Here is a 23786-nt window from a genome sequence, read left to right on the forward strand (position 1 = left end):
ATAATGACTTGAGTAAGTTAGTAATCAGTGGGGGAAAATGAGTAGTACTCAAGTACTAAGTAATGAGTAACTTAAGTGTCATTAATGATAAGTAATGTGTGATAATGACAAACTAATTTTGTTTTTCATAAAGCATGAACATCGACTAAACAAACATAAATAAAATGGGGAATGTGCAAATGCCGATTGAAACAAAATGTTATTTATGAAATAATGAATAATGGCAAATTCTGCCTCAATAAATTGACTTAAATTAACTGCGTGGCACCATTGGGTTGGTCAAATGTAGTCAAACGTCACTAGTAGTTTCATTGGATTGGCGTAACAGTAAAAGTACCGGTTGTTCGTAACAAAAATACTCAAGTAAAAGTAAAGAGTATGTTGCATTAAACTACAATCTACCCCAAAAATTACATAAGTAAATGTAACAGTGTAAATGTAGTAAGATAGAGAGTTTGCAACCAAAATGTTAGTTAGTTAAGCTAGCTTCTAGCTAAGGAAGCCTAGTTTCTCCTATTTTCACGTCTTATTATTTTCCAGCAGTCTAGATGCCCTGGTGGCGTATTGCTGCCTCTCACAGGTTAGGCTTGGTACTACGACATATTTCTGGTTCAAAACATGGGTGTATGTATGCATGTACAGTGAACCCCCATTTATCATGAGAAATATGGTCCAGACCCACCTGGAGAGAGCATATGAAAAAACCTGTTAAAATAGTTTTATCCCTCCCACATATTTTAAACACATTTAAACATATTAAAATGAGACTGCACGTGTGTCTACTATATGAGTTACAACGCTTTCCAGACAAGACGCCCTGCTCTTCTGAACACTATAAGAAAATAACCTTGAAATATTCGAAACCTTGAGAAAATAAATCAAATGACTGCGTCATTATTGGTCGTTACCCTTTGGCGGGAATGAGAAGATGAGAAGGGTGACTTCTATCTCTCCTTGAAGGACAACGCTCGCGACACACCTGATTAGGCAGGAGAGCAGACATGAACGAGTCTCGTAGTGTTTGACATCTGAAAAGAAAAATATACAAGGCGCCCTCAAATGACAGGCCGCTAACATTCTGGCTCATTCTAAGCCTCCTCGTTAGAATGAGGCGCCATTTCCATTAGCTCTTTGAAACAATTTGAGAAACACATCCTGTGCGTGTGTGTTCTTAATTGACTGTCATCAGAGGTCAGTCAAGCAGGAAATGGAGGGGGGAGCGAGACGGAGCCACTGGAAATGACAAAATGATCGTCTCTATTCATGTCCCTGTAATTGATGATCACATACTCGGGACACTTTTTACAACAATTGAGTGTAATTCACAAGGCGTTATAAACACACTTAATGGCTCCTTGTGCACGCGTTAAGCGGTGACTCTTCTTGGTCATAAGTGAGGAGGTGGCTAATAAGCATCCCTTTACAACATTCAAGATAGAATTCAGAACAAAACAGAAAAGGATATTGAAACAATTCTTGCTCTTGTCAAATCAACTTATAATAGTGCGATATTATTCAAATGTAGTATATTGTTCCCAAACAGGCTGACTAAAAAAACCACACATTTACTACTAGATGTATTCTGAAAAAGTCAGCGTGTGCATGCAAAAAATGACCTTTCGCCGACAAACACGTCCCCCCCTTAAGCGGGGTGCATGCATACAATAATCAGGCCTAATTTTAGCATTTTTCCTCTCTTCTGAGTCGGCAAAGGCCTGAAAGTTGGATGACTCAAAAAGTGAATTTTCCTCCCTGATCTACAAAGAAAACGGACGGCAGGCAACGATTGTAAATGCTAAATCGGTTCAATAGTTTCGAAGGCAAATTCTGGATATTAATTTTTTTAACTAAAATTGTTGCCTGTTCACAGTTCAAGTTTTATGATAGCGAAAGTCCAAGTCAGTTACAAATGGATTTGTCGTGAGATATGGTATCGAAAATGGATGCATGGGTTTTAAATCAGAACAACCTGGAAATTAACCAGCATTATAGAATGGACCGAATTGGAAGGTTCCTCATGAGAATGAGCTTTCATGTCATGTTACAGTATGTTTCCGCTTTAGTGAGTTGGAAACAATAAAAGGCCCTAGAAAGGTGAATGCTGATACCAAACAAATGAGGACCTCTTGTCCCATGCAGCTCAGTGTGCCCTCAGGTCCTCGTATTGGCATTTTCTAAGTGCCAGATTAAGGCAGCCATTAATCTTCCAAGCAGCAGTGGTTTGTGGGAAAGACCTGACAGGTCAGGGCTAAATGATACATGGACCTTGTCGCCATTCTTGATAGAGGGATGGATGAAATGACCACCCCCCCCCCAAAAAAAACTCACCTTGAGCCTAACGGGCTTTATAACAACATGACCTGAATAACTGATCACTGCTGTTGTGTAAAACCAATTATTTGGCGGGAGAAAATATGTCACCGCTTTTTCATTCCCTGCAAATGCACCCACGATGAACGCCGCAAACCACACTCGGGGGATACTGCGATAGCTAGACCTGCACAGACTAATAGGCTAATTCATGAGCTGTATCAAACAAATGACTCTTGTATGGTGTTCCGTGGAGGATTGGACGATTGAAGTCTTACCAGTAACACCATCAGATTGCCTCAACGGAAAGGCGTTACTTTTTAATTTTTCAGCATTCTCTTGTACCTCTGCCTCTGCACACTTCTCTGCTGACCTATATTTGCAATCACAATTCCATGAAATTGTATTAATTCATGAGTTCCAACATTCTATTCTATTTATTGGCACTGCTTCCATTATGGTCCTGTATGTGAATGTTTGATTTATTTTAATTTTATTTTTTGCCGTAACTATTGGCACTGACATCAATTAATGATTGTCAGCAGGTGAGGGTAGCGGAAGCTCAAAACAAGTCATTACAATAACAACAACAGATTATGCTGTTTGGCATAGGCGGTGGAGATTTGTTACATGCTGCTGAACGTCCTACGTATGCACGTTCCTATCAAATGGAAAAATAAACAGGAACAATTTGAGGCTGTGAAGCAATTTAATAGTAGGAATAAAAAGTACAAACTCTGGAATTTACCTAAAACGGATGCTTCAAACTAAAAGTAAATCCCTAATTATCACCACCTTCTTTCCGCTGGCAGTAAAGTATTAAGTAGTGGTCATGCATTACCGCCAGTGGCCACCTTCTAATAGCACTTAAAGAAAGTGGCAGTAATGCACTATATATGCCAACCACAAAAAAAGTAGAAGAAGAAATGGGAGAAGAACAAGACGAAGAAAACGTAGTAGTCGTCATGGCAGCTAATGTGTGACATAAATTAGCTGCCGCCTTTAGCATTTAGCCACGACACGGATTTACTAATTACAGGAGCAAAAGGCACAATAACCGACAGATTCTACCTACGACCACAATACGAAGCGGGATTCTAGTTAAGGTAAGCCATTTTAAACTAAAAAGAAAAACTTTTTCCAGAGTTAGAAGCGGAAGAAATGGAACTTGTTCACTGCTGTCAACACAGGGTGCGTTCGGAAATTCACTTTGATACCCTAACGGCAGGTGGAGAGTGTTTGGAGAGGCAGAGCGCGCTTCCCTCCCATTAATTTCCGAACGCAGCCACTCCTTTTTTTTTGGGCACTTGGAGTTTTCGAATGGTCGGAGTGAAACAATGCGCATTTGGGGCGTATTTCTGAACGCACCCACTATGCTTTGATGCCATGTGGTACCACGCTGCCCCTCACAGGTCAGTCTTGGTACTATGACAGACATCCCAAGAAACCTGATTGTTGTCTAAGATATTATGTGTATGGTGTGCTGCGTCGGTGGGGTATAATATGATGCACACGATAAGACCAATAAACAAATTAAAACAATTATCGTCATGTGGTTTCACATTCTAAAAATGAGTATATGTGTTCCTCACTTTGAGGAATCTTTTCATGTTTAGACTGTGAGGCAAATGTGTTGACACCGTGCTGCTTCCCTTGATATCTTTCTCGCACACACGCTTCCATACACTCGCAGCTATGTACTGTATAGGGAGGGATGGGATTTACTGTCTAAAAATGTCCAATGAGGAGGAGGCGGCGGAGGAAGGGATGAGAAGTGAGAAGATTTGTGGAAATGTAGAAAGACAGGCAAGAGAGTGAGAAAGGAGGGGTATACACTTCTCCCCTTCCTATGAAGAAAAGAAAATGAGGGTAGACGCGGGGAAAGAAACATCAGAGGGAACAAAAAGTCATACGGCTGCAGACAAAATCAAATAAGCGAGCGAATACAAAATTGGCCGCCATTCTGTAAGCAAGATTTATGTATTTGTGCGACGACAGCAACGACCCAGTAAATCAAATATTTCATTTAAGCCCACCTAAAAGGAACAGTTCGATTTTCTTGTTGTGTGAGGGCTCGTCAACGCACACTCACATGCTGGCCCATCTGAAAAAGCGGATGGCACAACAATCTCCAGGGCACAATGCTTCACTCCGCCCACTCATCTCTGCTGAGAGAATGGAGAGACCGGGAGAAAGGAAAATAGAGGGGTGGGAGGGCAGACATCTACAGAGAAAACGCCACAACGAGTGCATGTAGACCCACATCTGCAGGCGAGACGAGGAAGAGAAGAAGAGAAGCTCAAGGAAAAGGAGTGAGGAAGAGGAGGAGGATGACACAGCGGAGAGGCGAGAAAGAGGAGTGTAACGTTTGCGTCACATCTGCAGTGGAGCAGAAGTGCCTGACGCCATCAAACGTTTGCTGAATGACAATCTCCTCTTCTCGCTGCTCTCAGGTGGCAGACTTACTCCCACTACTTTTTTTTCCTTCTTTTTTTTCTGGGAGGAAAGCACTTTGCCTTCAGTGTCCTTCAGTGTCCTTGAAACTCCTACGCAGCAGGCTAACAATCCCGAGTGACTTCCTGTTTTTTCTGAAACCCCGAGAGATGTCCAGTCAATACCGCAGACATAAAAACAAACGAGTCGAGTTAATTCGGGATTTGCTGTTTCGGAGGCCGTTTGAAACCTCGAGTAGAAAAAACCCAAAACAAATAAACTATCAACAGGTTATAGCCCCTCTAATGATGACGGCAAGGGGAGTTAATTTGAAAGTTGCCAAATGTCATAAGCAGCCCGCCTCTCCGCACGGTGCACAAAATAAAGACGATGATATTAACAAATTGGATGGGAGTGGGAACATTAAATTTTCACCGGGGTCCAGACTTTAATTACAGCTCAAACCGCGCAGCATTATTGTGTGGAAAAATACAAATGATATGATTGGAAATTAAACAGGATGCTTCAAATAATGCCTTCTGAACAACAGTGCTGTGTCATAGCATGGAATATGGCGTGTATATAGTCCAGCCTATGGATGCATTGGTTGGTGTTTTTCGTACATAATGTATTTTAAATCACACAGCATATGATCAAATATAGTAGTACTTAATGTATGGTAAATGTTATGATGTTTAGCCCAAGGACGCTTAAAAGTAGGTAGAGATCCAGACTACTTTATTGCGAGCAACCACTTAATAATGATAATAATTTAAAATAACGGAACGTATGGTGTTCCACAGGGTGCAATTCTGGGGACCCTGCTGTTTTCATCGGGTTCCATCTTTTTTATTTTATTTTTTGCATGTGGTCTTTTTGCATGTGGTCTTGTTTTTGTTACATAGTGGGGCCAACATTTCGGGATTTCACAGAGTTGTGGGGCCCACCTGTCTATTTGGGGCCATTTTGCTGGGCCCCACAAGTTTAGACCTCTTTTTGTGGGTCAAGACATGGTTTTAGAGTGTAGGTTTGAATTGGGTTATGGTTGAGGTTAGGGTAAGGAATAGGCAATCATTTTTGATGGTTGGGGTTAGGGGAAGGGGCTAGGAAATGCATTATGTCAATGAGATGGCCCCACAAAGCTAGCAAAACAAACTTTAAAACTTTAAAAAGGAAAGAAAGATGAAACAAAATGAAATCCAGCACTAACCAGACACCACTTACCACCCACAGAGTTACAAAACCACAATCTTTCACCCACCCCAGAAACATCTAAATTCCAACAGGTTAGGGAGACCTCAAGAGACCAGAGGAAAAACTAAAAGGAAGGAAGGATAGATGAAACAGAGTGAGATCCACAAACACCAGCCACCACTGATTCAGCGACCAGTGGGTTGGGTTCCATCTTAAGAAAACAGTAGGTCTGGGTATCGATTCTTATTTCCTCAATCGATTCGATTTTGATTCACAATAACTCAGTTTGATTCGATTTAGTTTTTTTTCTGATTCGATTCGATTCACTTCAGTTCAATCCGATATTGATTAATTATGGAACATCATTTTTTTTTTTAAATATGAAGGACATGCTTACTCCAAAAACAATAAATTCACTGAAGCAATCCCCTTCGCTCCCGGCTGTTTTACTGGATTTTGACAGATTTTGCCAGGCCAACAGAATATTGGGTTCTATTGCCATAAAAACATGGAACCTACCCAAAAAAGATTAGAGTCTCGTCTTTCATCAGTAAAAAAGTATATTTCTATCTGTTTCCGTTTTGGAGTTAGCATAAGAAGAATATAGCTAAGTTTCATTATTCACAAATCTGTTTAAAACACTGGGAAAAAGAGCTTTTTTGCAACATGGCCCTGGTTGATCGCTTATACTCTGCTGCCACCTACTGGCTGTTTTTGTAATAACCACCATTGCTTTAAGCTTTCTCTTTAGATAGAAAAAAATTCGGCCTTTAATTTTTTCTTCTTATTAATTTATGGGAAAAGAGATAAAATAAAATTAAAATAATCAATTTGTGTGTTTTATGAATCGATTTGATATCGATAATTCGATTTTTAAAACCCAACCCTAGAAAACAGCAGTGGTTGTTTTAAAGTTGCATTGAGTGTTGGGAGTCAGTGTCCTAACTGCATGATTTGCAATGCCAAGTTGAGCAATTCCGTTCCAGCACAACTCGCCAAGACAAGAAAAGTGAAATTTAATGTACTCCTCTCAATGTGGCCTGTTTGTTGCGCTGCTACTTCCAAGCACAAACGCCTCGACTGAAGCCACTGCTGCTCCCAGGCTCCCTTTGCAATCCACCACTTGAGTCACCCTGCATGCTTTCCTGGAACTAAGTGTAATTTCTAAATAGCTACTGGTGAGTCAAAAGACAACACATGAGCATTAACATTATAAATCGCCCCGCTGTGTCTTGCAGGCGTCGTTAGAGCGCTGGTGTGACATTTTCGAAAATCAGTTGTTTGACGTCAGAGCCACGCTTTGAGGCAATCAATGTCGGTTCATTCTCTATTAGGACCGAGATACGTTTAGCCTAAATGCCACAAAGACGACGGCGGTCGCTGTTAGCCATTGGTGGCCCTACCAATGGAAGAGTAGAGAAACAATTTTGTTAATTGAATTAGTCTGCTCTAGGGTCGCCATCATATATTTCTGTATTAACTATACAGGTTTTAAGTAACATCCTCTCATATAAAAATACAGCTTGTCTTTCTTCATCCTGTTTTTAATTCATTTATTGTTCACCTAGCCAACCGCGACACGAAATCATCACATTTTTACTTTCAATGCCGTCATGGCTTTCTGCATAAAAAAAAAGCGATACATCATAATAACATTTTGAACTTGAACGTTTTATTTGTACAAGTTCTCGTAGGTGAGTGGTGTAGAAGCTACGGTCCGGGGGCCATTTGCGGCCTGCCTTCCATTTTTTAGCGGCCCACAAAATATAATCTAAATAATATTTGGCAAGGTTCGCGTCTTAATTTTGTTATAAAAATGGGAGGGTTGGAGAAATTGGCAACTAAAAATAGTAACAAAACTTCTCTTTGTTAAAATAAAGTGAATAAGCCAAAAATGGTTTCCTCCACTTTCTGCTCCATGTCAAGGTCCAATTAACGATAATAAAATAAAATAAAGTCAATGTACTACAGATTTCTCTTGTTTTGGTTGTCATTTTGGTGATCAAAATGACAAAGGCGGATCACTCCAAAATGTGCTTCAAAGCATGCTTGACTCAGTGAGCCATTTTCAGCAGCAAAAAGTTAATATTTTGTCCAAAACGAATTTGGTAACTTCATTATTTGTCATGTACAATTAATACCTTTAAATGCAAATTTTTCCACTTGTTGTCGACTAGCGACATCACCTGTGATGAGGAAGTTGTTAGCGACCAATCATGACTCAGTATGCTGACCAAACCCAGAAAACAGGTGAGCCATGATTGATCGTTACCTACTTCCTCAGCACAAGTGATGTCATCTTTAGTCGACAGCAAGTGGGAATTTTTTTTTTTAAGTTATTAATTCTACGAGAAAAATAATCAAGTTACCACGTTAATTGTAGACAAAATATTAACTTTACTGCTGAAAATGGTTCAATGAGTCGAGTATCTCTTGAAAAGTTGTGATTTTAATAAATTAAAGGTAAAGCACTCCTACATTTTTCTGTATGCGGCCCTTGGAGGAAAAAGTTTGAACACCCCTGTAAGTTTCCCAGTTTTTTTCCTTAAGACCTTAATCATCTTTTTAACATTGAGTTCTCATCCGCAGAGGTAAAAAAAAAAGTGACACGCCTATTTTGACAAAGGAGTGGAACGTAGAAATATCTGTTTTTGACTATAAAGAGTATGAAGTAGTGATAAAAAATACATACTAAAGTAAGCTATAGATGCCTAACAAATGTACTTAAGTAGTCCAGTAATGAAGTATTTGTACTTCCACTGCCCCTCCTCCGCCTTTACTGCACCACTGGGCGCAGTCGTTTTTCGTCCCTTCTCCTCTCCATCAATTCTATCAATTGTGATGTGCAATCAATCACCAGCCCAATCAATCGGTGTAGAAGATTAATCACTTAGGCTGACCTTCACGCTAAAGAAAATCACATTTGCCGCAGCTCGTTTTATTGCCGTTCTATCCAATTGTAGCACAACTAGAAAGTCCCATTTCGGCGTACACATTTGTTGGACAGCTGTCGGTATAACCAGATTGGAAGATGGCAGGCAAATAAACCGAATACAAATCATGTCTCGCCTAACAACGTGCTGCCCTTTTGTTTCCGAGCTTGAGACGATCACAGATCCGCGCAGAAACAATTCACCTTTCAAGACAAACCAGGGCGGATTGCAAAAGTGATTCGAGCTGCTTCCGCTCATTGTGCGGCTGACACTTGACAGAAAATGACTGGCACAAAAGGGCTTTAGTGATTTACACCTCATGCCGAATAATAAGCAAGCTGTTAATATGACAGATGGCTTTTTTTTTTTCTCTCTCATGGTACGATCTGACGCCCGTGGTGATGAGACAACTCGAGAGACCTTGGACAAGCCACCAATCAAATTATGGTACGGTTCCACCTGTCGGGCACCCCCACGACTCAAAGCTGCTTGATCTATTGGAGGCAGGGAAAGAAACGTAACAAATTAGAGGGAGAATTGGAAATGAAGCAGGTTGGATTTGATGTGAAAATAGGAGGATAAAGGAGGCTGTTGACACTATAAGAACCTTCATAAATACAAACTTGCCATAATGTTGCTATTTGGATTCATGCATTTGTCACTGGCAAAATTGCAATGCTATAGTCTCTGAATTGTAATGTGTTACACTACTTTTGTGTTCAAATGAATGCACTGACAGGCTTTAACAAGACTAAAATGGCAAAACAACAAAATGGTAATAATCTCAATATCTTTTTGGGCAACTTTATAGTTTCTTTAGTTTCAATTTTTGAGTTGAACTACTGCAATAAAATAATCTTATATAAATCATTGCAAATAAAACATTTGTTGGTTTATTTTAGGTTGCTCTTTTTTTTTTTACACAATGTGATCATTCATGTATGATCATTTGGTGTGGCTTTCTTTAGAGCACAGACGGCAATTTCATTGGTTTCAGTTTCTTTTTAAATGCATTCATTTAAATTTTCCTTATTGTTTGAAACAATATTTTTGTTCCAACTTTACATTATAGTTATTTTTTCATAGTCCCCTCTATCACTAAAGAAGTCTGCAAGAAAGCCTTTAAGTCGCTTGACCCATTCCAATTGGAATAATCTACCTGTTAAATTGCGTTCGTTGTCTTCGCTCCATATTTAAAAAAATATCTTGTTTAATTATTTAAAAACAGATTGTCAATGTCTCTTTTATGTGTTATTATATTCCATTTTTTTCCCTTTCTTCTTTTTTATTTATTTATTTATTTTGTCTTTTATGTCTGGTGTGTCATTATAGATTGCCTTGTATTTTTTGGTGTGGGACCCCCTCGCAAACGAGATGTTGCATCTCAAGGGGCCTATCCCACGTTAACATTTTTTTTTAACATTTGTGTGTCTCACACACTCACAAATCAAGCTGTGTTTTTGTGTTAGTACCATGTAATGTCGTATACGACGTATGTATACGACAGGCTCACCAAGGATGTCACAAGACTACATTAAAACGAATGTTGGTTTTCTGGAAAACTCGCCCACTCTCCTCTTTCTCCCTCTCATCCCTCCTCTTGATCCTCCTTCCACTTCTTAATCTCGTCTATCGCTCTGTGTCTAATCTCTCGCTCCTCCTCAGAATGGAGGAGACGAATTAAAGTCGAAAGAACATTCAGGTATCTTCGGCCCCTCAGACATTATCCAAAGCACACACACACACATGCGGGTACGCACTTGATACGCTCCATTTTAAGTGAAATTGAGTGTCTTCTAAGGCTACTGCTCATTTTGGAATGGGAAGAAACTTATTTGATAGTCTTTGTGCCTAAAAATACATAAGTATGCACTAGGGAACATAATACGGGATCAAGAGTCAAGAAGTTATACACGAGGGGTGGTCAAACTAGGGCCCGGGATCCATTTGCGGCCTTCTGTCCAATTTTTAACTCATTCACTCCCAGCCATTTTCATTGAAGCAACCCCCTTCGCTCCCGGCTGTTTTACTGGATTTTGACTGATTTTGCAAGGCCTACAGAATATTGTGTTCTATTGCAATAAAAACATGGAACCTACCAAAAGAAAGATTAAAGTATCTTCTGTTTCCATTTTGTAGCAATAAGCATTAGAATACAGTATAGCTAAGTTTCATCATTATTCTGTTTAGAACTGTGGGTAAATCAGCTTGTTTTCAACATGGCCCTGGTTGATCTTTTATACTCTGTTGCCACCTGCTGGCCGTTTTTGTAATAACTGCCATTGTTTTAACCATTCTGTGCAGTTGAGAGGCTGCATCAAAGCCATCTGTATGCTCTAGCATAAAAAAAAAAATATATATATATATATATTTAAAATAGAACATATTTATACGTTTTTGGGAGCAAGTGAGTTAAATTACACGGCATGTAATGCTATAGGGTGTGGATGTTAAAATAGTACAATTGTTACTACTAAGTGATTATTCTTATGTAGAGCAGTTATAGCCATGTAAAGGTTATAACTAAAATAATAAAATTTCTCATTAATGCCAAGTTCAGTTTCAGAAACAAAAATGTTTTCCTTCACTTTCAAAGTCAGATTTGTTAATAGATTGCATTATTAATTCATTACCATCATTTATTGAGACTAACATGCACTTTTATATTATACAATATGATATTACATATCGTCACTGCTATGTGCAAAACACTCATGTCCATTTTTGTAAAACATTTTTTTTAAAACATTTTTATGTTTTTCGAATGAAACTGAATCCAGACATCCCAAAAACGTAAAAATCCCCAAACAATATTTTTTAAATGGACATAAGTGTTCACATAGCAGCGACGATATAATGTCCATACAATGTGACACATTTTCATAATTTCGCGTGTACTTGTGTATAACACACCCACTTGTTTCCCCCATCGATAAATGTTAATCGGCATGCGGCGAATCCCCCTCCCAGTTTACAAATATTTTCCTGGACTGAATTTGTTTCCCAGTCCATTCCTGTCCTCAATATTTATCTATATCTATTCAAATCTACTTTTACACACTTATCTTCCTAATTAAGACATCACTTAACTGAAATCATTTCCTCACATTTTTCCATTGCCACTTGTTTGCTCGTATGAAGCAAATACTGGATAACAGTCAGATTTCCACAAAGCTTTGTAGAGGGGTGAGACATGAGCCAAAGAAGAACACGTTTGATGCAGCTCATGTGTGATGAAAGGAACGTCACTCTCTAAAAGAAGTCAAACTCTCGCTAGGATTTGGATTTGCTTAACTGTCTGCAGTGCTTTGGAATAGAATTTATACTTTTTTTGTTGACACACAAATGCAAACGTTATTTCTGTTCGTTTTTCCTGACATCTGGAGCAGGCGTGTGTGTGTTTGTGTGTGTTTCAAATCCATCATTTCTTCCTTAGACCTTTTTTTTCTTATTTTGCCTTTCTTGAGTTTTTCTGTCAGTCAACAATGCTGTGCTCTTTTTGTGTGTGTGTGTGTGTGTGTGCATGCGTGAACAAGTACGCAACTTTGCTCCTTTTTTTCCCCCTTTCCCTTTCCACACATTTCATCTTCCTGTGTGCCTGTCAGTAATTTTTGAGCGTTTCTGATTTTCCCTGTCTCTTGCTCTCTGTGTAAGCACCCCTATAGTGCAGTAATGAGGCGTATTGGCATGACAGAGCCTTGGGAAGGTCATGTTAAATGGAGGCATTGAGGAGGAAAGAAGATGTGAGTCGTATGACTGTGAGCTCCTAATCACAAATCAGAATAAATCTGCACTAAATTAGCATAGTCGTCAAGTATCATCCCGTAATGACCTGCGCAAGGGGCGGGAGAGTGGATGAGAAGGAGACGTGTGCAAGAGGAATATATTTGATAACGGCAAGCAATCCATCGTGGACGCCTCCAAAATGAGAGGGAGGCTGCCGACCATACTTCATTTTAGTCATTATCACCCTCATGATTCAAAACATGAAGCAGCTGTCAGATGGACAATCAGCATGGGAGGGCAACACAGGTGACTTACGGCCAGACTTCAATCGCTCACAGTGACCTTGTTTTAAATGGAACTTAACAATATAAAACAAATTAGAATAATTAAAAATCAGAAGTTGCATGTGAATTGAGATGCAAACCAAGTGGGAAAGAAAAGAATAATTCATACTAATGAGCCAATTGCAGGGCTCGTATCTGTCAGAAGAAAACCGTGCATGTCCAAATATGGTCAATTTTATGTTGTTTTTTACAAATCTATACTTTTAGTTTGTTCTGAAGTTGTGTTATTTATTTTTACACATTGTTACTAATTTGAAGTGTTGAAAATAGCTTGAGAACCAATTTAATAACTATCTTTAACACTTGAACTGTCTGAGAAATGTTGTAAAACTATCTCTCCTTTCACTCTACGGGAGCCGTGTGTCATTATGTCTCCTAAAGATTAAACTTTTTTTTTTTCCTTTTCCTTTTTTATTTATTTAGACATGTTAGTGAGTTAGACGGTTTTATTAAAAATTGATAATGCCACGAAGGAAAGTGTGTACGAATTAATTAGTCAGCTCATCGTTTTATCAATTGCATCACTCATGGCTCTCAGACCTTTGAAAAAGTTTTTGGCAAGATGTTGTAATCACAATCGTTTGCTTTTTGTCTGGTCTGCATGAGCACAGACTTTGATGTGGTTATCTCCCATTTAAATCAATGCCAGTGTAATAAATTTGCTATATTTTAGCATTTTATTAGTCTATTGAACACCAACTTAAATGATGCAGTGTTTGGTAACTCAAGTAGAATGCTGGGTTTGTTTTTAATTACCTGGGAGAAAAAAAAAGTGATTTTGACCCCTAAACCTCAGAACTGTGAAGCAGAAATGCTACCACTGTTTTCCTTTTGGCAATGATATAATAACAATTTATTTTGTTTATGGTAGACCCAAATGCAGGGACACTTAACGAGACAGACTGACAGCAGGCACACGAGGAAAACGTGACAGCTAAAATCTAACGAAAACCAAATCAACAAACACCATTAGTGTATACAATGCCACTCAGTTGAGATTTAGCACTTTGAGGCAATGCCGTGACCCATTTTGGGATCCAGTAGCTATGTCGTAAAACGTAAAATCTCCTCTAAATTTTTATGTACACAAATATTGCATATAATTCACTATATAGACAACAAACATGAAGCAGTGAGATGAATTTTCCACTATTTTACTGAGCTTAATATACCCAACGATGGGAACATTAATGCTAACATGCTAACAAACAACCGGAGAAGACGGAAGATCTCCGGTATTTAAAGTCGTTAGCGTGTGGCTGTTAGCAAGTTAGCAACCACATCAACAGGTGAAGTTATTTTCTGGCCACAAAGTTAGTGTTGCCATAAAACTACTCAACCCGGTGAAATTAGTTCCCACCTGATTCTCAGGTGTTTTTTGATGAGACACCGATGGAGCCCATTCACTTCAAACTGCCTGACCCTTGTCATGAAAACATCAGAGGCTCTCCAATGTCAAGGCCGTTAGCGAAGCGGGGCAGGGGCAGCTTAACCTCAACAGAGAGACTGTTAGAGTGCAAACAATAAAATTGGTGTTGATTTGAGTGTTTGTCGAGACCCCGCGGTGCTGAGATGGCTCTCTGCGTGAGGAGCTCTTTCGAGGCGGTTGAGTGCGCGCACCTTTGACTGAGTGCTTTTAATTTTAGCACGTGTGCTACAACTCACACTGACGCAATGAAATCAGAGTGGAAACACATTTGCAGTTGAAATGGAAATGGACGGAAGTTCTGCCGGACCCAACGAAAGAGCAACTTAACTAGTTGTGTTGTTCACCATAACCGTTGTAAGAAATATAACGAGATTTTCAAAAAAATCAGGAGTGGGGGCTCGCGCAGCTGCATTAGCAGTCTCCTTCCAGCTGCGGAATCAATGTCAGATAGCACAGCTGCCACTCAGCTATCGAGGCCATGCTGATAAATCCATGTGGGTCGAGTTCTGTGGGGAGGCTGTAATAGTGTTAATGGGACGAGGGCCCTCCTGCAGTCGCAGTGATTAATGTAGAGTGAAAGTCCCCCTGGTCCAGCCAAGTGTTCACCTTTTGTTCCCCGAATAAAGAGGTCTGAAATGGAATCCGCCGGGGTAAGTGAAGCGAAACTCCTGCGTAACTGCTAACAATAATGTTGGCTTTCTTTCAATCAGGAGTCAGTTTTGAATATCATGTGCGATGTATTGGAGCTAAGGTCAAATCAGCACGTTGTTGTTGCTTTTCACTAAATGCAGTGAAATAAACCCGTCCATCAATTTGTCCCCATTAGGATCATAGGTGACCTCCAGCTAACCGCTAACCTAGGACGACCAATCTCTATAGCAACAACTCTGAGGTGGTGGCCTGCAGATTTTCAGTTAAATATTGACCATAATGGGTTTCCTTGACGTGATAATGATTTGCTGCATGTAGATGTTCTGTTTACCTGTAGGTTTATTTTGTTTTTGACAATATAAGCAGCATGGTCCACTACTCCGAATTGGCTGCTGTTGTGATTTTATCCGATTCAAACTCATTGGAAGTGCATAAAAGGAAGACGGGGGACATGAGTCCTCTAAGTTCCATTTCCAAGGTTATTTTGTCTCATGTCTGTTCTATGGCCTCGGGTCTTCTGCTGGGGGCTTCATGGGTGTCTGTCACCTCATATGACAGCACATGATGGACACCTTCACATTTGAGGGGAATTCTTCGTGATGGCAGTAAAGTTCAAATCCATTTTGGGTTTTGTTGACCTTGATGAATAATGGTAGTTCAGCTGTGTGTTTTGTGAAATGAAGTTACAGTGCCTTGCGAAAGTAGTAGCCCACTTGAACTTTTTGAACTTTTGCCACATTGAGACTAAAGGTGGACTCTATTTATCAGTATCAGTCATTTAGGTCAACATTGAATCATTCAGAAATCATCAGGGAACAGGAGTCACTTGGCTGCACTGAGAGAAAAGGGGGTGAACAATTTAGCATGCCCCACTTTCCAGTTTTTATTTGTAAAAAAAAAAAAAAAAATGTATTGTATACATTCTTGTGTCCCATATGGCGCCGCTTCACCCCAATTTAAAAAAATAAAATAAAATAAAATAAATATATATATATATAAAAAATTATACAAATCAACTTGTGTAAAATAAAATTATATAATTCACAGATGTGCTTTGAGTTGGTCTTGAATGAAAAAAGCTGCCAACTGGATTTTTTATTTGATTTTTTTTGCCAACTGGATGGTGCGTAGACTATTTTTGGCAGACAAAAGACAACAATGGAACATGTAGATTGGAACCAGCGATAACTGTTATCTGCATGCATAGAAATTAATCCTCTGTGATTTTAACTTAGGCAAGGTGAATTGATTTAAAGGCTCTGGAAAAAGCAAGTATTTAAAATAAAATAAATAACAATGATACTTTGACGAATCAGGCGGCTGGAGTCCAAGCAGGACTGTGATGGTATTAGAAAAAGAAAAGAAAATAGATAAAAAGGTTGATTAACTCAATGCTCATTAAAGACACATGATTTACATCAAATATGTTTGTTTCTTTCTATGTCATTATTTTTAATGACCCCTCACAGGAAATATAATTTCACAGCTATTATATGTATGCAACATGAGGGGGAGGTTGACAATTGTGTTCATTCCTCTGCAGGATATTGTTTTACATGCAACAGCATTACCTATTGAATTTGAAAACATTATATTCATTTCAAATGTAGGACGCATGCTCAGTTTAGCATGTTTAAATTCGGAATTGAGCGACTTGATCAATAAGTTTGGAACGAGTCGTACAGTCATGAGGAGCAATTTTGTTTTCAGTGTTAATACGTAGCCGGCAGTTGCAAATATTCTATTATCTGCTGCATGACATCAGGTCTGCATGCTTTTATATGGAGGCAATTCGCTGAAAGAATTCTAATCACTCACGTATTTGCATGCACAGCACAGGTACAGCAGCACCATGTGCGCCATGTGCTTGATAATGTTGCTCAGGCAGCAGATGGGAGGAAGATTGTGCATAACAACATGAGACCAATTCCCAGTCCACTGTAGTTCTACAGTCCGAAATTATGTCTTCCAGGGTTCGGGTCGATTTCTGATTGACTGATCAATGATATCTAAGCCAGGCATGTGATTCCCGAATGTTGGTAGAATTCCAAATTGTACAACTTCAGCTGAAAGTCTACACACCCCTGTTTCTATAAGACTGTGTTTTGGGTTGGGATGGTCATGGGGTCCTCTGTAACAGTTTTTGGGTTGAATCATGGGGTCATTGTATTGGCATGATAATGATATATTAGTCACTCTTGTTTTGTAATGTTGCTATGCAGTTACTATGTCTCTTACGATGCTAATATCAGTTGCTATGTTACTGTAATTGTCACTCTTAGGCTTTAGGTTCGGTATTTGTGACTCTTATTTAGTGGTATAAGCCTTTATTCTGTTATAGAATTGTGCCCTAGCGATAATTACTGAGTGACACTTTTATCAGTAAGTCGAGGACTCTTAGCCGAGGTTTCCCTCAGCACGGTGAGGTTTGCTATCCTTCCTTCCAAGCAAGCTGCCTTTCATGTGTTTTGCATCTGCTCAAGGTTCTTTGCTAAGGTTTTTCCCTCAATTGTTTTCTTCGAGGCCATCTGAATTCAGCTCTGCTCTCTGTTGTTACTTTGTATTTTTGGATAATAAGACTCACGTGTCTTGTCTACGTCCTAATTCTGCTCCTCACATTGACAAATTTAGTACTAGATTTGTTGATGTTTAAATTTTGTGTATTTAATGTGTGCAAGATTTTAAAAAAACACTAAGTATTGTGTAGTAAAAATTCAACAAAAATCCACAAATCAAATACAAGTACTGTATAACAGTCCACAAGCTTTAAATTACAATAAGAGAAGTCCATTTCTGAATTTAGATGCATCACAATTGTAACATCAAAACTAGGATCCATCCCTTATTTGCCATGTTGCAGACTTCTAAAGTCAATATGTGGCTTGAATGTACTAAATTAATTGTTAAAGACGAACATGAAGGACATTTAGCTTTAGTTCCTTTTGTATGTGTAAAATGCAGTTTCAGTATTAAGGCATTTCCGTTGTTTTTTTAAATTCCATTACAGTAAATGTTTTTTAAATGTTAGTTTCTGTTATTTTATCAGTTTTCCTTTACTCAAATAACCTCGGTGTGCACACCTTCTTCGAACTGAGAATGAAATCTAAACGGCTGTGTTCAGATTAATCGAAACAAGTGTAGCGTCTGATTAACCCTGAATAGATTTCTAGTCTTTGTCTGTCATTTTGTTTTAATTCTAGCAGAAGCCTGAAGTTTTTGTGCCAACTCTGACTGCTATTTCGAACTGTTTATAGTTCTATACAATTCAGATCCATCTGAAGAGGAAAAAGGCCCAAAGCACGAGGGACAAAATGTCAAGAAACCTAAAATGCATTTTTTTAAATTTGGACGTCAGTAGTGCAATGCGTCTATCTTGTTTAATAGTGTGCTTGCGCTACACGACAGTGGCGAAATATAAGAAAACGCAGTCTCGTGTAAATAACGACAGGTTCTCCCCAACTTTCAACTGTGCTTTCCCTTTTTGTTTTTGTTTTGGCAGCAGCCCCGAAGAGGATTCTGCAGCAAGGAGACGCAGTGACTCTGCTTTCATAACCAAGTAATGACAAACTCACCAGAGCGCCCTCCATGCATGACTCATAAACGATATTATTTTTTTTTTAAATGCTAATGAACTGAAGATTATACAGCGTGAAGAGCGAGGTCGAGCAAGGAAGAGTGAGTTTGATGCTAAAAGCAGAGAGAGCAGAGCGAGCGAGAGTGCTCCTCTATATCTCGCTTGCGCTTTCTTTTTTGCCGGAGCTGACAGTCACGCTTTCCCACTGAACGTATGAGATAGTTTTCAAATAATCTCTCTTTACCCGCTTTAGTATTTATGACTTTGCGATGACTCAGAGCGGGAAAAAGAGGGAGTTTAGATGGCGAAGCCTGCAGCGTTGCCCCCCCGCCAAGCCCCCCCATTCCTCTGCTATGTGTTGTAGTGTGAGAGGGCTAAACAAGGTTAAATAGAAGGTCAAACACAGATGGACTCACTTAATCTTTCTCCTGTCATTCTGGCCGTGTGAGACAATGTCCCCGCAGGACACACTCAATTATTAGTCTAAGCGGAATATGCCATGTCTTGTATTTGATCACGAAATTTGACTTGAGCAGAAGCGGAAGGTGAGACAGATTGATGGCATCTTGTTGAGACCCTTTTTCCTATTCACCTCTTTCCCTTTACATTTTTCTTTTTATCTTGACCCAATTTTCTCATTCTAGAAATATGTTTCAAATCTCTCATATTTAAAGATGCCCCCCCCCCCTCTACTCTCCATTCACCCATTCACACCATTCCCTATTTTTCCATCTGCCGGTGCTGTGGTGAAGGTTATTTCTGTGTTAGAGGTGGGGGGAGGGGCCGATGCAGTTTAGCGTAACTGTTGTCCCGGATAACAGCGGGAAGACGGACGCACGAGTGATAAGAGCTCGGAACGGGAAAAGACAAGAAAAGAAATGGAGAGTTACAGCAGACCCTGAAACGTCTGTCAGCACGTTGAGGAGGACGTCATGTTCTCATGCATGTCGATTTATACAATTGGTGGCAATTAGTGGTGCTGATGGATATACTCAGGGTTGGGAGGATTACTTTTAAAATGTAATCCGTTACAGTTACAAGTCACCTGCTAAAAAATTTAGTTAGTAACGTAATCCAAGTACCATAATATTAACTCTTTGACTGCCAGACGTTTTCAGAAAAGGGATGCCGCCAGTGCCAGCCGATTTAAGCATTTTGACTGATTTTCAAGGTCCACAGAAAATGTTCTGTTTGGACTATGGAAACACACGTACTACCAAATGAAAGATTGGACTTTCATCTTTCATCAGAAAAAAAGAGTTTGTTTCTACCTTATTCCGTTCTTTAGTAATCAACAATAGAAAATGGTTAGTTTGACCCAATTTCGCCTGTGTTGGACCAAAATACGGAGAAATCAAGCTTTTAGTGAAACGATATTATTTCATGCATTCTAGTGAATTTGACACTTCTTTTTGTCCATGAATGATGCCACAAACACCTAAATAGTGCTTTACTTCTATAAAACACTACCACCAAGAATGAAAAAGTGTTTTTTGATAGCAAAATACGTTTATTTACATTCAACAGTGTAACAATTTGACAACAATTTGGCAAACTATTTACAAATGTGTGCAACTGTGGTGCTATTTACAAATATGTGGATGTTTCAACGACAGTTTTTCTTTTTGTAACACTCTCCTGCGTGCAAAGAGACGCAACAGCATTTGCACAACAGATTGCCTCTTCGCGTGCGCCACTTTCTTGCCGGCCGTTTTTTTCCGGGGAATAGCAAGTATATACTGCAGTGTGTCATCAAGTCTAATATCAGGATCATGCTACGGTTACGTTACGGTGGTGTTACGTCTCGCTTCCTCGCGTCCTTCAGTTGCTATACCGAGTGGTAGATGTTCTGATCCATTTTATCCACTCCATTCATGGTGGCATCGTAGTCCAGAAACAGTGTCTTCTCCGTGATCAGACTGTACCCGCTCCTCCGATGAATATGCATTGGACTCGGGGTACTCTTCATTGTCCGATCGAATGTCCGCTTGTGCAGCTCCGCGTTTTCCGGCCTTAGCAGCGCTAGCCGCGCTAAGCCGGTGAGGCTTACTACGTGTTCATAACAGTCACGTTGGCGTAGAGCTCGGAGTCATCTTCATCATCATCATCAATCTGCATTGGTCGATGCCAACTCTCCATCGCCCGATCGAATGTCCGATTGTGTAGAAGTACCCGGCCGGCTATTGTGCGCGTTTTCCGGCCTTAGCAGCGCTAGCCGCGCTAGCCGCGCTTAGCCGTGAGGCTTACTACGTGTTCATAACAGTCACGCCAAAGCTTCCAACTTTGGCGTAGAGCTCGTTGTCATCATCATCGTTGACATCAATGCGCTTTTTAGTATTGATTGATGCTTTCCGTCTTTGAAAAAAATGCTCAAGCTGAGCTGCTTGTAACCGGTTGCTTGGTCAAGCCATTGTGGCTTGGATCAGCCATTGTCTCCTCAACACTCTAGCTCCGCCTCACGTCTTCTACTGACGCCCACGGTGGGCGGCCCATCCAACCTTGTGCAAAGAGAGTCATCGCTGCCCTCTAAGGGCCAAAACGAGTCTTTGACTAATCAGATCTGCCTGATACTTTCAGCACAGCTGCCCAAGGCTTTCCTGCACCCGTTTTTGAAAAAAAAAAAAAAAAACATAGGGGACGTCTTTTAACGTCCTCGGCGCCCTTCCCTAGGTTTATGCTAAACGTTTTATAACGTTTATGGCAGTCAAAGAGTTAAAGTAATGTAACTGGATTACTTTTGGATTACTATAAGACAAAATCAAAATAAATATCACCACAATATATATTCTATACAATGTGTTCCTTCTATTTGCGGGTGATAGGGACCCGGGCAGCCTACAAATAGTAAAAATCCTTGTGTAGTTAAAAAGCATGTAGGCTATTGATTGATTGATTGATTGATTGATTGATTGAAAGCCATATGCTGTTTTCGAACTGTCACTAAAAGCAACCACACCTGACAGTTTGATAGATAGATAAATAGTCATCCAATGCAGATGATGATGCGTGACATCACATTATACACTCACATTATGGTTGTAGGCTATCGGGCTAGCGGGCTAGCTAGGAAGAGGCTACAGCGTTTAGCATGCCGCTGGACTCTTAGCTCAAACTTTCGCTCCGAGTAAATTCCAGTGAATACCGGTCGCTATTTCCTCCTCCCGTCCGTGAAGCTTTTTCAAACTGCCCGCGTGTGGAGGACGTCGTGTCCAGTTAGTTCGTGCACACTCTCTCTCGCTCTCTCTCGCCCTTTTTCACACACTCTCATCGTAGAAATTGTAATCCCTCAAAGTAATCCCCATTTTTAATAAATGTACCTGTAATCTGATTAAGTTTTTTTCCTGTCACTGTAATGGAATACAGTTAAAAAATGTAATCTGATTACGTAACGGCGGTTCATGTATTCCGTTACTCCCCAAGCCTGGATATACTGTATGTATTAAAAAAAGGTTACAAGACAATTCTTCAAAAACCTTTGTTGTGGGGAATCAGGCTCTGAATCGTCACAATTACCTTTCTGTGTGTATTGGGCTTTGTACCGGTACCTTATAAAAGCGCCTGAAACATGCCATGTGAATTGCTCACCACTTTGGAGACATAATCTTGTCTCATAACATCACCAGAGCGCCCGCACCTGTCTGCTTTGGCTGCTCTGTTCAAGCAATTGCACGCGTACGCAAGCTGTTGTACAAATACAAATACAAATCTCATCTGAAATAGACGCCTCCTTTTATTTGCTATTTGTCTCAAAATGAGGCAGTCTGAGAATTACCAATCTGAGCCTGGGTAGCAAATCGATCAATGTTCAAGGGTTGTGAAGGTGGAAGTGGTCTTTACCTCAGATCCTCTTTCAGTGAGCTGTCCTTCTGAAAATGGAATTGAAGGACAAATGAATAACAATGATGACGATACGTCAACAGGGCAACAAAAACAAACGGGAAGGACTCATATCTCTGCAATCTGTAATATTTAAACAATCCAACACATGCATCTTTGCATATATGTACATATTTTAATGTTTACACTAATTGAACTATTATTACTATCAGTCGAATACACGTTCCTTTTTTAAATAAATTGTCATTGTTTTTTTCATTGTTCTTTTGCCTACCCCCTTTTTCCTTCAGTATTTCATTATTTTAAATTATTCATTATTTAAATGGCTCATTATTTAATCATTATTTAAAATGGAGGGAGACAACAAACAAAGTAGAAATGTCCTTAATACCGTCGTTTTTACTGTGCATATGACAAATAAACACCTAAATGAGCACATTTTCTTCGGACATGGAATGCAAGGAGTAAAAAATGGCTGTCATCGCTGAAAGGCCTGTTCTCTCGGGAGTTCACGGGTACGTGAACTTACTTTTCACCGCCTCAGAGACTTCTTCAGTGAAAGAGTTTCGCACTTGAGCACCGCTGAGCCGTCCTGTCTCACCGGAATGAAAGGTGCGACCGAAAGGTTGGGCAATTCTCTATTTGCCGGTCCTGTTGAGTCAAGGAGACAGGTCAGGCTGTTGCCAAGGAGACCAGCCAACTCACACTATGCATGCAGGACAAAACTAATTTATAACTGAGTCAAAGCTAGAATTACAACCAAATGTAAAGTTGCTGGAACCACTCCCTATTAAATTTCTCAATTTAAATTTCCTCTTATTTTCTGTTTTACTGTGACAACATAACTGCTGTGAAATAGGTCATTAAAACAGCAAAAGTCATATTTTGCCAGTGCTGTATGTTTTTTTTTTTTTTTTTTTTTTACTGATATCTTCTAAATTACACAACCCTGTCCGTCTTCTGATCATCCCGAACAGCTTGTGTGCTTTGCACAACTCCTTGCGGGACAGTCAGTGGGGTGACCTTGGCATTTACGCAGTAATGAAAACAATCATGGGAAATATGTTAATGCACCCGCTGTGGTTTTCTGAAATAAACTGTGATCTTTAAAAAAGGCCAGATGCTTCTGTGAGTAATAACCTCCAGCAGATGAATCATTTCCCCATTAAGGTGCTGTAGTTGACCCCTTCACGCAAAGCTGTTTATACGCAACTGAGTACAGATTATGCATGATAAGCACACAGGTACAACTTCATTAACATGCGCTAAGAATTCTAGTCAAATCAAAAACAAAAAGTGATATCCCCCACTGTAGACTAAACCTGAACTAATTATTACACAAATGAGTGGAACAA

General features: G+C 39.7%; 1 long non-coding RNA gene across 1 annotated transcript in view; it reads left to right on the forward strand.

Moving 5' to 3' along the window:
- Nucleotides 1–3137: 3137 nt before the first annotated feature.
- The window catches only part of LOC147164746 (uncharacterized), a 28733-nt gene continuing 8084 nt past the window's right edge, over nucleotides 3138–23786 (forward strand). The window contains exons 1-2 of the long non-coding RNA XR_015096661.1: nucleotides 3138–3416; nucleotides 18520–18576. This is a non-coding gene — a long non-coding RNA (uncharacterized LOC147164746). The remainder of the gene's footprint in view (nucleotides 3417–18519; nucleotides 18577–23786) is intronic.

The sequence above is a fragment of the Leptonotus elevatus genome, chromosome 12 (genome assembly GCF_054856555.1).
Source record: "Leptonotus elevatus isolate MCC_2025b chromosome 12, RoL_Lele_1.0, whole genome shotgun sequence".
NCBI lineage: Eukaryota > Metazoa > Chordata > Actinopteri > Syngnathiformes > Syngnathidae > Leptonotus > Leptonotus elevatus.